The sequence below is a fragment of the Leptodactylus fuscus genome, chromosome 5 (genome assembly GCF_031893055.1).
Source record: "Leptodactylus fuscus isolate aLepFus1 chromosome 5, aLepFus1.hap2, whole genome shotgun sequence".
NCBI lineage: Eukaryota > Metazoa > Chordata > Amphibia > Anura > Leptodactylidae > Leptodactylus > Leptodactylus fuscus.
In genome coordinates, this window is record NC_134269.1 from 9,536,846 (window position 1) to 9,551,566 (window position 14,721).

Below are 14,721 nucleotides of genomic sequence, written 5' to 3' on the forward strand. Positions count from 1 at the left end.
GCGCAGAGATGGGGCAGTGGGGTCTTATTCATTGTTATTTCTTTTGCAGGGTGTGCTGGCTGTGAGCATGGACTCTAGGGTGGAGTTATGGCTACAGGGTGAGGACTGGGAGGAGGTATGCTCAGGGCTGGGTGGAGTTATGGTGATGCTCAGGGCGGGGTGGAGTTCTGGTGGAGGTATGTTCAGGGCTGGGTGGAGTTATGGTGGAGGTATGTTCAGGGTTGGGTGGAGTTATGGTGGAGGTATGCTCAGGGCTGGGTGGAGTTATGGTGATGCTCAGGGCTGGGAGGAGTTATGGTGGAGGTATGCTCAGGGCTGGGTGGAGTTCTGCTGTGAAGTATTCTACAGCAGGCTGCCTAGATTGTGCACTGGCAGAGTTAGTAGCAGGACAGGGTGGAGTCTCGTGCTGGTACAGATTTGGAGGGGGTGGAGGTGTACTTGCTTCAGGAAGTGAGGGCAGGCGAGCGTCAGCCAGGTAATGATGATATACTGGAGACATAGTTCACAGCACCTGGTATATAGTGTTGTATTGTCACCTCACAGTCTCTGCAGGAGATTTCATATGTGCACAGGTGAGCTGTACACAGGTGTCGCATAGCTGTACACAGGTGTCATGTGGCAGTGTATAGGTGAGATGTACACAGGTGTTGCTTGTCGTGTGGCAGTATACAGGTGAGATATACATAGGTATTGCCTTGGCTTTGCACAGGTGTCTTGTAGCAGTGTACAGGTGAGATATACACAGGTTGCATGGCTGTACACAGGTGTCGTGTGTAGCGTTGTACAGGTGATCTGTCTACACAGGTGCTACATGGTGATGTAAAGGTGATCTGTGTATATACTGTGTATGTTTATATGTACAAGATATCTATATACACAGGAGAGATAGAGAAAGGTGTCACATAGTGGGGGGAGAGGGGATCTTTGTATATGGTGCAGGTAGCCTGTGCGTACATGTGTATACAGGTTAGGGGCGGTTCAAACTTGTGCCTGGTGCCCAGTTTGTGCATTACACCGGGTTTCCATCTTCAGCCCTGGCGAAACTGGACTGGGGACGGAAACCTGGCGGTCCGTTTTAATACTCATTCACTTGAATGGGTTTGTAAAGGTGACCGTCCGTATGCGCCTGCTGCCTGTCTGCGGGGAAACAGTTTTTTTTTGTCGGACATGCAAGACTTTGTGTTCAGCTAAAAAAAAAAAAAAATCAGTTTCCCCGCGGACAGGCAGCAGGACGCGGAAAAAAAGAAGCCTCCTACTCGATCTTGCCGCGAACACCGTGGCAGCCGCAGTGTCTGCAGTTCCAGACTATCTGCTGATTCGGTCCATTCATTCAGCATCTTGTCGTGGCTTGACCACGGGCGAAATGCCAAAGACGAAAAATGAAGAGGAATTCCTCTTCATTCTCCGCCATGTGAACATACCCTTATAACGGATGCCAGTCTATTACTGTTGGTTAGCCATAGACATTAATGTTGAAAAATAACTTGTGCCTGCCGTCCATCATAAGTCCATTATCTTGAACAGAACCAAAAATCCCGCACCCCGCGTTATGTACGTGGAGAAAAAAAAAAAAAAGACAACACAACACTAACAGACAACAGATGTAATCAGATTGTGAACAATGGGATTTGTAACGGATTTATGACGGTTTTGTTGTCTGTGTCTGACATTTTGTAGCGGATGATAGCAATGGACGCTATTAACGGTAGTGTGAACACCTCATATGTACAGGTGACCTGTGTGTATACATGTGTGCCGTCCATGCGGGTGACCTGTGTGTATACATGTGTGCCGTCCATGCGGGTGACCTGTGTGTATACATGTGTGCCGTACATGCGGGTGACCCGTGTGTATACATGTGTGCCGTACATGCGGGTGACCCGTGTGTATACATGTGTGCCGTACATGCGGGTGACCCGTGTGTATACATGTGTGCCGTACATGCGGGTGACCCGTGTGTATACATGTGTGCCGTACATGCGGGTGACCCGTGTGTATACATGTGTGCCGTACATGCGGGTGACCCGTGTGTATACATGTGTGCCGTACATGCGGGTGACCCGTGTGTATACATGTGTGCCGTACATGCGGGTGACCTGTGTGTATACATGTGTGCCGTACATGCGGGTGACCTGTGTGCATACATGTGTGCCGTACATGGGGGCGACCTGTGTGTATACATGTGTGCCGTACATGCGGGTGACCTGTGTGCCGTACATGCGGGTGACCTGTGTGTATACATGTGTGCCGTACATGGGGGTGACCTGTGTGTATACATGTGTGCCGTACATGCCGGTGACCTGTGTGTGTATACAATTGTGCTGTACATGCGGGTGACCTGTGTGTATACATGTGTGCCGTACATGGAGGTGGCCTGGGGAAACACTGGCGTATGATAGGGGCAAGAAGTCCGCCGAAACCTGAAAGTTACTGTCCGTTACCCATAGACTTCTGTGTTAAATAATAATGGAACCATTTTTTTTTTTTTTTTTTTTAACGGACACAAAAGTACAGCATGTTGGATTTTTTTTGTTCATGAAAAAAAAAAACGGACATATAGCGGATTTGGTGTAAAACGGTCACAAGATGAAATGACACTGAAATCAATGGAATTTTTAACGGTTCTGCTGGTGTCTGTTACTAAAATCTTGTAATGGACCTTACTGACGGTCACCAGCCGTAGTGTGAGCGCCCCCTTAATGTTCACGTGATACCTGAGGCCTATCTCATGAGGGTATCATATCCCAAAGCACGCGCCAGCTCTAGGAGTCTATTCACATGATACCTGAGGCCTACGTGGTGCACTACTCACACTAGGAGTCTATTCACACGCAGCGTATAGTTTGGTGTATTATGGGGGGGGGGCGGCGGTCACTGTCGGGCCCCACAATACATAAAATACAACCACCATACTAAATATCAGGATGTATATAGGGGGCCCCTTATAGATTCTGCACCAGGGCCCGGGATCTTATCTATCTGACCTCATACACCTTACGTAGGCCAGCTATAAGCAGCGGGCGGCCATTACAACACTACAAGCCCCCCCCCCCCTCCAGTATATATCAAAAAGAAAGAAAAAATGGACAGTACACAGTATAGGAATATTAGATAGAAGATACCGAACTCCTCCAGTATACATATATACTCCTCATCCTCAGGTATATCATCTTCTGGCGATTTTTACCTCGCACTTCACCTAACAGGACTGAACTGTCTCAGAGTTACCTCACAGAGGGCTGACTACTAAGCCCCACCCACTCTCCTACCACTCAGCATAAAGCCTCCTGATTGGACGACCTGTACATAGACTATACACAGAATATACTGTATACAGAGCTCCTATACACGGTACATGTACACACAGAGCTCCTGTACACAGTACATGTACACACAGAGCTCCTGTACACAGTACATGTACACACAGAGCTCCTGTACACAGTACATGTACACACAGAGCTCCTATACACAGTACATGTACACACAGAGCTCCTATACACAGTACATGTACACACAGAGCTCCTATACACAGTACATGTACACACAGAGCTCCTATACACAGTACATGTACACACAGAGCTCCTATACACAGTACATGTACACACAGAGCTCCTATACACAGTACATGTACACACAGAGCTCCTATACACAGTACATGTACACACAGAGCTCCTATACGCAGTACATGTACACACAGAGCTCCTATACGCAGTACATGTACACACAGAGCTCCTATACACAGTACATGTACACACAGAGCTCCTATACACAGTACATGTACACACAGAGCTCCTATACACAGTACATGTACACACAGAGCTCCTATACACAGTACAAGTACACACAGAGCTCCTATACACGGTACATGTACACACAGAGCTCCTATACACGGTACATGTACACACAGAGCTCCTATACACAGAATGTACACACAGAGCTCCTATACACAGAATGTACACACAGAGCTCCTGTACACGGTACATGTACGCACAGAGCTCCTATACACGGTACATGTACGCACAGAGCTCCTATACACAGAATGTACACACAGACCTCCTATACACAGAATGTACACACAGACCTCCTATACACAGTACATGTACACACAGAGCTCCTATACACAGAATGTACACACAGAGCTCCTATACACAGAATGTACACACAGACCTCCTATACACAGTACATGTACACACAGAGCTCCTATACACAGTACATGTACACACAGAGCTCCTATACACAGAATGTACACACAGAGCTCCTATACACAGTACATGTACACACAGAGCTCCTATACACAGAATGTACACACAGAGCTCCTATACACAGTACATGTACACACAGAGCTCCTATACACAGTACATGTACACACAGAGCTCCTATACACAGTACATGTACACACAGAGCTCCTATACACAGTACAAGTACACACAGAGCTCCTATACACGGTACATGTACACACAGAGCTCCTATACACAGAATGTACACACAGAGCTCCTATACACGGTACATGTACACACAGAGCTCCTATACACAGAATGTACACACAGAGCTCCTATACACAGTACATGTACACACAGAGCTCCTATACACAGAATGTACACACAGAGCTCCTATACACAGTACATGTACACACAGAGCTCCTATACACAGTACATGTACACACAGAGCTCCTATACACAGAATGTACACACAGAGCTCCTATACACGGTACATGTACACACAGAGCTCCTATACACGGTACATGTACACACAGAGCTCCTATACACAGTACATGTACACACAGAGCTCCTATACACAGTACATGTACACACAGAGCTCCTATACACAGTACATGTACACACAGAGCTCCTATACACAGTACATGTACACACAGAGCTCCTATACACAGTACCTGTACACACAGAACACCTGTATACTACCATGTGATACCTGTCTATATGTATGTAGATTACCCGTACACTCCTGTGACACCCGTGTTATAACACGGAGCTCCTCTCACACCTGTATACACCCATGTCATATGTCTATGTAATCGGTGTAGGGTTGTCGTATAATTCCATTAGTCTGACCTGTATAGTGACTTCCAGCTGTAGCCGCACTCGCTGTTATCAGCTCTGGGTAATCTATCTTGGTTCATTATTATATGTCAGTGTGAGGAGTGTTATCTATATAGCCTGTCATTACACTATCAGGGTATACAGCAGATATACTCAGTATTATTAGTATATAGAGGAGATGAGGCATTTCAGGGAGATTTCTGCAACATCATGGACTCTTAGGTCATGGATTGGATCTAGTACATACGTACACCTTTACTACACCATGACATGTATGTACACTACTACTGCACCATGACATGTATGTACACTACTACTGCACCATGACATGTATGTACACTACTATTACACCATGACATGTATATACACTACTACACCATGACCTGTATGTACACTACTACTACACCGTGACATGTACAGTCCTATGAAAAAGTTTGGGCACCCCTATTAATCTTAATCATTTTTAGTTCTAAATATTTTGGTGTTTGCAGCAGCCATTTCAGTTTGATATATCTAATAACTGATGGACACAGTAATATTTCAGGATTGAAATGAGGTTTATTGTACTAACAGAAAATGTGCAATATGCATTAAACCAAAATTTGACCGGTGCAAAACTATGGGCACCTCAACAGAAAAGTGACATTAATATTTAGTACATCCTCCTTTTGCAAAGATAACAGACTGTAGTCGCTTCCTGTAGCTTTTAATCAGTTCCTGGATCCTGGATAAAGGTATTTTGGACCATTTCTTTCTACAAAACAATTCAAGTTCAGTTAAGTTTGATGGTCGCCGAACATGGACAGCCCGCTCTCAAATGATCGGAAAACAAAGATTGTTCAACATAGTTGTTCAGGGGAAGGATACAAAACGTTGTCTCAGAGATTTAACCTGTCAGTTTCCACTGTGAGGAACATAGTAAGGAAATGGAAGACCACAGGGACAGTTCTTGTTAAGCCCAGAAGTGGCAGGCCAAGAAAAATATCAGAAAGGCAGAGAAGAAGAATGGTGAGAACAGTCAAGGACAATCCACAGACCACCTCCATCCTTGTGCATCAGTCAGCAATACAGCGCACTTTGCACAAATAGAAGCTGTATGGGAGAGTGATGAGAAAGAAGCCGTTTCTGCACGTACGCCACAAATAGAGTTGCCTGAGGTATGAAAAAGCACATTTGGACAAGGCAGCTTCATTTTGGAAACAAAAATTGAGTTGTTTGGTTATAAAAAAAAGGCATTATGCATGGCGTCCAAAAAGAAACAGCATTCCAAGAAAAACACTTGCTACCCACTGTAAAATTTGGTGGAGGTTCCATCATGCTTTGGGGCTGTGTGGCCAATGCCGGCACCGGGAATCTTGTTAAAGTTGAGGGTCGCATGGATTCCACTCAGTATCAGCAGATTCTTGAGAATAATGTTCAAGAATCAGTGACGAAGTTGAAGTTACGCCGGGGATGGATATTTCAGCAAGACAATGATCCAAAACACCGCTCCAAATCCTCAGGCATTCATGCAGAGGAACAATGACAATGTTCTGGAATGGCCATCCCAGTCCCCAGACCTGAATATCATTGAACATCTGTGGGATGATTTGAAGCGGGCTGTCCATGCTCGGCGACCATCTAACTTAACTGAACTTGAATTGTTTGTCCAAAATACCTTTATCCAGGAACTGATTAAAAGCTACAGGAAGCGACTAGAGGCTGTTATCTTTGCAAAAGGAGGATCTACTAAATATTAATGTCACTTTTCTGTTGAGGTGCCCATATTTTTGCACCGGTCACATTTTGGTGTAATGCATATTGCGCATTTTCTGTTAGTACAATAAACCTCATTTCAATCCTGAAATATTACTGTGTCCATCAGTTATTAGATATATCAAACTGAAATGGCTGCTGCAAATACCAAAATATTTAGAACTAAAAATGATTAAGATTAATAGGGGTGCCCAAACTTTTTCATAGGACTGTATGTACACTACTACTACACCATGACCTGTATATACACTACTACTACTACACCATGACATGTATATACACTACTACTACTACACCATGACATGTATATACACTACTACTACACCGTGACATGTATATACACTACTACTACACCATGACATGTATATACACTACTACTACACCATGACATGTATATACACTACTACTACACCATGACATGTATATACACTACTACTACACCATGACATGTATATACACTACTACTACACCATGACCTGTATATACACTTCTACTACACCATGACCTGTATATACACTACTACTACTACTACACCATGACATGTATATACACTACTACTACACCATGACCTGTATATACACTACTACTACACCATGACATGTATATACACTACTACTACACCATGACCTGTATATACACTACTACTACACCATGACCTGTATATACACTACTACTACTACTACACCATGACATGTATATACACTACTACTACACCATGACCTGTATATACACTTCTACTACACCATGACATGTATATACACTACTACTACACCACGACCTGTATATACACTACTACTACTACACCATGACATGTATATACACTACTACTACACCATGACATGTATATACACTACTACTACACCATGACATGTATATACACTACTACTACACCATGACATGTATATACACTACTACTACACCATGACCTGTATGTACACTACTACTACACCATGACCTGTATATACACTACTACTACTACTACACCATGACATGTATATACACTACTACTACACCATGACATGTATATACACTACTACTACACCATGACATGTATATACACTACTACTACACCATGACATGTATATACACTACTACTACACCGTGACCTGTATATACACTACTACTACACCGTGACCTGTATATACACTACTACTACACCGTGACCTGTATATACACTACTACTACACCGTGACCTGTATATACACTACTACTACACCGTGACCTGTATATACACTACTACTACACCGTGACCTGTATATACACTACTACTACACCGTGACCTGTATATACACTACTACTACACCGTGACCTGTATATACACTACTACTACACCGTGACCTGTATATACACTACTACTACTACACCGTGACCTGTATGTACACTACTACTACTACACCATGACATGTATATACACTACTACTACTACACCATGACCTGTATGTACACTACTACTACTACACCATGACCTGTATATACACTACTACTACTACACCATGACCTGTATGTACACTACTACTACTACTACACCATGACATGTATATACACTACTACTACACCATGACATGTATATACACTACTACTACTACACCATGACATGTATATACACTACTACTACTACACCATGACATGTATATACACTACTACTACTACACCATGACATGTATATACACTACTACTACTACACCATGACCTGTATGTACACTACTACTACACCGTGACATGTATATACACTACTACTACACCGTGACCTGTATATACACTACTACTACACCGTGACATGTATATACACTACTACTACACCGTGACATGTATATACACTACTACTACACCGTGACATGTATATACACTACTACTACACCGTGACCTGTATATACACTACTACTACACCGTGACATGTATATACACTACTACTACACCGTGACATGTATATACACTACTACTACACCGTGACATGTATATACACTACTACTACACCGTGACCTGTATATACACTACTACTACACCGTGACCTGTATATACACTACTACTACACCGTGACCTGTATATACACTACTACTACACCGTGACGTGTATATACTACTACTACTACACCATGACCTGTATATACACTACTACTACACCGTGACCTGTATATACACTACTACTACACCATGACATGTATATATTGGGCTGTTGTGAATACTTCATCTTCTTGTGTATGATGTAGCAGAGCTAGATTCGTCACTTGGCCCGGCTCAAATATCACAAGATAGATTTTATGGGGCTACAAGCGTCCCTCTGCTGTTAGCCCAGTCCAGCACTAGCTCAGCTCTGCTACATCTGCACATGTCATTGTGTTGTAGTGTGTACTGTAATTGTGGGCACTCCAGGCTCTTCCTCTCCTCGCCCTGTCTGGGCGTTGCTGTAATTCTGGGCTGGATGTCATAGGGAGGGGCGGTTTGGGAGCTGACAGGACGGTGTTAGTGGCGGTTCTCAGGATGGAGGTGCAGTGAGATGAAGTGACTGAAGTGAAGACCAACATCAGAGGTGACTTTCCTCCTAGGCCTGATGGAGAGTGCGCCCTGTGTCGTGAGTGCTGCAGCCGGGTGTAGTAGTGTCAGCACTAAGGATGTGCTGACTATTGTGTGTGTGATCAATACTGCACTGCAGAGGGAACCGTGCCAGAGACTGCGCAGGAATAGCAGAGTTAGCTGCCAGTCATGTGCGCCATCCTGGGAAGTCAGGAAAAGTTAGGGAAATGTCTCATTCCTGTGATTGCTGCAGGAATAGCAGAGCTGGCGGGGTTATGGGTGACGTGACGTCTGTAGGAATGGTACTAGAAGTTGTAGTGGTGGCAGATGGGGCACAAGAGATCAGGAATAGCAGTGTTCATACGGTTTGTGCTGTAGTATCTGTAATCTGATCACTGCAAAACATCTCAGACCTCTCCGCAATTCCTATACGGAGATGTTAGTGATGTCATCGGTGCAGGAATAGCAGAGTTGTGCGGATTGGATGGAGCTACAATATCAGTGTAGGAGTAGCAGAGACTGAAGCTTAGGAATAGCAGAGTTGTGCAGTGTAAGTGAAGTGAACAGTATGGGAATAGCAGAGCTGTACGTGTAGGAAGGGCTGTCGTTTTAATGTATGACTCATGGAGGAATAACTGAGCTGGATGTAATAGCTTGTGGTGTAGTGTCGGAGCTGCAGGATTAGTACGGTTGGTTTGCGGTGTAGCAGAGCTGTATAGAATGATTGCCGGTAGTTGTGTGCTTTGCTCTGCAGAGGTGGATGGTGTAGTGTCGGTGACGTGACTAGAATAATAGAGCGATGCATTATTTATCCCATAGACCAGTATCGCCACGTGCACTAGACACTACTACATCATGTAACATCACTATATGAGGCGTGTTTAACCCCCGCTTGTCTGTGTAATGTTCTTGGGGCAGGAATGAAGCAGAGCCGGTTATGTGTGTGTCACCATGTGCTCTGGTATATACACACACTACATCATGTCGCTATCAGGTGTCGCACTACACATACAGACCCGCAGGTTACCCCGGCCGCACCCCCGCTACACACTCCATTATTAATGTAGTGCCGCCGCACCTGTGCTGTCTGGTTTAACCCCTTACTTTATGACTACAGTAGAGTATATATATAGTCGTTGCTTTGAACCTGGCTAATGTATATAATCTGTAAGTGGATTTAGACATGCGCGTGTGTAAGATAAATTAGTATAGTCCGAGCCGTGGGCTATCGGATGTCAGACTGGCGCAGAATTCCTCCTGAAGTTCTCAGGTTGGTCTGGGGTGGTCTGATCAGATACGGGGTCCTGCCACTAGAGGGGGTATAAGAGCTTCCTTTACTATCCTATGAAAGGGCTCTCCAAGGCTACTTTTGGGTAGTGTACCTCTTGGTGAGAGATCGGTGGCTACTACACATGCGGCTAAAATGCACATAAAGACACCCACTATCTGCTCAGACCAATTCCAGGCATGTACGGATGGAAATTTGGTGTCACTGCGCCTATTACATGTCCTGCCATCCACAGCCAGACATCATCACGCTCATCTGCAGGGGTGTCGTGAGCAAGAAACCTGGACTGTACAGACTGGACCATATTGTTTATACTGATGGATTCAGGATATGTTTGGGATCTGACTGTCAGGTTGGAGTATGCAGGCCTCATGGTGATGCATCAAAGTTGCCTGTCCTGTAGAGTCACGCACTGCCCCCTACTGGTATGATGATTTGGGGCCCATCACATGGAATAGTCGGTCACCAATAGTATTGATACAAGGACATTAACAGCTCAGTGATATGTAAAGGACATCCTGCGGCCATATTTGTTTTCTTTCACGGTGGAGCGGACAACTGGCATCAGCAGGATAATGCTCCGCCACACACAAGGGTTCCCCAGATATGTCTCCACCAGATTCCACCTTCTGCCCGGTCACCAGATTTATCACCTATCCAGTATATATGGGATCAGCTTGTAAGTCACTAACCTACGAGTGTGCAGGATATACAGGCCCGGCTGTAACATCTGTGGTAAATGTACTGCTATATACCATACAGAGCCTGTATATACAGTGTTGGCCAAAAGTATTGGCACCCCTGTAATTCTGTCAGATAATACTCGTGTCCTTCCAGATAATGATTGCAATCACAAATTCTTTGGTATTATCTTCATTTAATTTGTCTTCAATAGAAAACCACAAAAAGAATTGTCAAAAAGCCAAATTGGATATAATTCCACAGCAAATATAAAAAAGGGGGTGGACAAAAGTATTGGCACTGTTTGAAAAATCATGTGATGCTTCTCTAATTTGTGTAATTAACAGCACCTGTTACTTACCTGAGGCACCTAACAGGTGGTGGCAATAACTAAGTCACACTTGCAGCCAGTTGAAATGGATTAAAGTTCACTCCACCTCTGTCCTGTGTCCTTGTGTGACCACATTGAGCATGGAGAAAAGAAAGAAGACCAAAGAACTGTCTTGAGGACTTGAGAAGCAAAATTGTGAGGAAGCATGAGCAATCTCAAGGCTACAAGTCCATCTCCAAAGCCCTGAATGTTCCTGTGTCTACCGTGCGCAGTGTCATCAAGAAGTGTAAAGCCCATGGCACTGTGGCTAACCTCCCTAGATGTGGACGGAAAAGAAACATTGACGAGAGATTTCACCGCAAGATTGTGCGGATGGCGGATAAAGAACCTCGACTAACATCCAAACAAGTCCAAGCTGCCCTGCAGTCCGAGGGTACAGCAGTGTCACCCCGTACTATCCAGTGTCAGCGTCTGAATGAGAAGGGACTGTATGGTAGGAGACCCAGGAAGACCCCACTTCTTACCCAGAGACATAAGCCAGGCTGGAGTTTGCCAAAACTTACCTGAGAAAGCCAAAACCGTTCTGGAAGAATGTTCTCTGGTCAGAGGAGACAAAAGTAGGAAAAGGCATCAACATAGAGTTTACAGGGAAAAAAGAGACCTTCAAAGAAAAGAAGACGCCCCCTACAGTCAGACATGGCGGAGGTCCCTGATGGTTTGGGGTTGCTTTGCTGCCTCTGGCACTGGACTGCTTGACCGTGTGCATGGCATTATGAAGTCTGAAGACTACCAACACATTGTGCAGCATAATGTAGGGCCCAGTGTGAGAAAGCTGGGTCTCCCTCAGAGGTCAGGGCTCTTCCAGCAGGACAAGGACCCAAAACACACTTCAGGTCAGCACTAGAAAATGGTGGTGAGAGAAAGCCCTGGAGACTTGTAAAGTGGCAGCAATGAGTCCAGCCCTGAATCCCATAGAACACCTGTGGGGGAGGGGGAGAGATCTCTTGGTGGCAGTTTGGAGAAGGCCCCCTTCACATCTCAGGGGGGACCGCGAGCAGGAGCCAAAGAAGAAGGGTCTAAGATTCCAGCAGAGCCTTGTAAGAAACTCATTGCTGGTTAGCGGAAGCGGTTGTGCGCAGTTATTGTGTCTAAAGGTTGTGCTACCAAGTATTAGGCTGAGGGCGCCAATACTTCTGTCCGCACCATTTCTGGAGTTTTGTGTAAAATGATCAATGATGTGACTTTTTTTCATTTTCTTTTGTGTTTTTTTTCATTGCAAGCAAAATAAATGAAGATATTACCAAAGAGTTTGTGCTTGTAATCATTATCTGGGGGACAGCGAGGATTATCTGACAGAACTGCAGGGGGCCAATACTTTTGGCCAACACTGCACCTCCATGTCCTGCTGTATCTCATCTTGTATCCAAACTACAGGTGTAACATCTGTGGTAAATGTACTGCTATATACCATACACAGCCTGTATATACCTCCATGTCCTACCGTATCTCCTCTTGTATGGTGGTGAATAGGGGTGTGGCTGTGACTACTTCTCCTCCATCTATACATGAAGTGACTGGTCCTACCACTTAGTGATGAAGCAATGGCTGACACAATGTGATTGTTATCTGATTGATAATGTAACACAAGGACAGATATAAACCAATAATTGTCATGTGGGGTTACCATTAAAGAATCACTGAAACTACATTACATGTATCTGGAGTGGGGTCACCTTTTAAACAGAATTTGAAATGGGAAGGGGGGGAGAGAAGGGGCTTTGACCACCCGGGTAACCGGACAGATTTTGTCACTAATGACCCTTGAATAACATTAACCCCTCCCTCCCACCAGTGCTATACAAAGTGATATTTGCATTCCAGTAAGATCTGCCAGGATCCCGCTGGTGTGTTAGGTCAGTGTTTACACAGGTGATCAGGCCCGCAATGACACATACACTGAGAGGATGAATGAGAGGAACCGTCAGGACCTGCTGGGACAACCCGCCATTGTGTGGTGTATAATATATGTGCAGCTGCTACAACCTGGGCGTTATATGCGTATAGTCATATATACGGTACATAGCTCCCAAGTGTCCCGCAGTGTGTGTGTGTGTGTGGCAATTGAGCTGAGGGGGAGCATGAAACTGGGGACAGATGGAAAGGGGATATGAAACTGGGGGCAGATATGGAGGGGGGACATGAAACTGGTGCCGATATGGAGGGGGGACTTGAAACTGGGGCCGATATGGAGGGGGGACTTGAAACTGGGGCAGATATGGAGGGGGGACTTGAAACTGGGGGTAGATGAAGGGGGGTATTTAAACAGGGGGACATTAAACTGGGGACAACTGGAAGGAGCATTAAACTGTGAAGGTAGCTGGAGAGGGACCTGTCTGCCTCTAGTTGCCCCCAGTGTAATATGCCCCTCCAGCTACACCTACAGTATAATGTCTGCTTCTAGCTGCCAGAGTTTAATGTCCCACTTCAGCTGCCATTAATTTACTGCCCCCTTCAACTTCCCCCACTTAATGTCCCCCTGCAGCTGCCCCAGTTTCATGTCCCCTCTAGTTTCCACCAGTTTAAACTGGGGCACCAGGAGAGGGACTTAATACTGTGGGGCAGTTGGAGGGGGACATTATAATGTGGGGGCATATAATGTACGGGTGACTGTAGGAGGATTATACTATGTGGGGGCACATGAAAAATGTATGAGGGCGGAGTCAACAAAAGTGGGCGGAACTAAATTTGCTACACATTTTGTCCCTCTTTCTGTTCTTCAAAAGTTGGGAGGTATGTATATGTACAGCTGGTATAAGTTATACATCTTCTTGTATATAGTGATATGGAGCATGCCAGTATAAGCTGGATATAACCTGTATATAATTATATATGTACAGCTGGTATAACCTGGGTATATACTGTATAATTATATATGTACAGCTGGTCTATCCTGGGTATATACTGTATATAATTATATATGTACAGCTGATATATACTGGTATATAATTATATATGTACAGCCGGTATAACCTGGATATATACTGTATATAATTATATATGTACAGCTGGTATATACTGGTATATAATTATATATGTACA

At 44.6% G+C, this 14,721-nt stretch overlaps 1 protein-coding gene across 2 annotated transcripts in view; it reads left to right on the forward strand.

Moving 5' to 3' along the window:
- Positions 1-455: 455 nt before the first annotated feature.
- PLD2 (phospholipase D2) overlaps positions 456-14,721 on the forward strand; it is a 48,654-nt gene continuing 34,388 nt past the window's right edge. The window contains exon 1 of one of the 2 annotated variants that reach the window (XM_075272403.1): positions 456-572. The gene's annotated coding sequence lies outside the window, so the exon portion shown is untranslated. Of the gene's footprint in view, positions 573-9,246; positions 9,339-14,721 lie in introns of those variants that run through there. The other variant, XM_075272402.1, reaches the window with a different exon arrangement.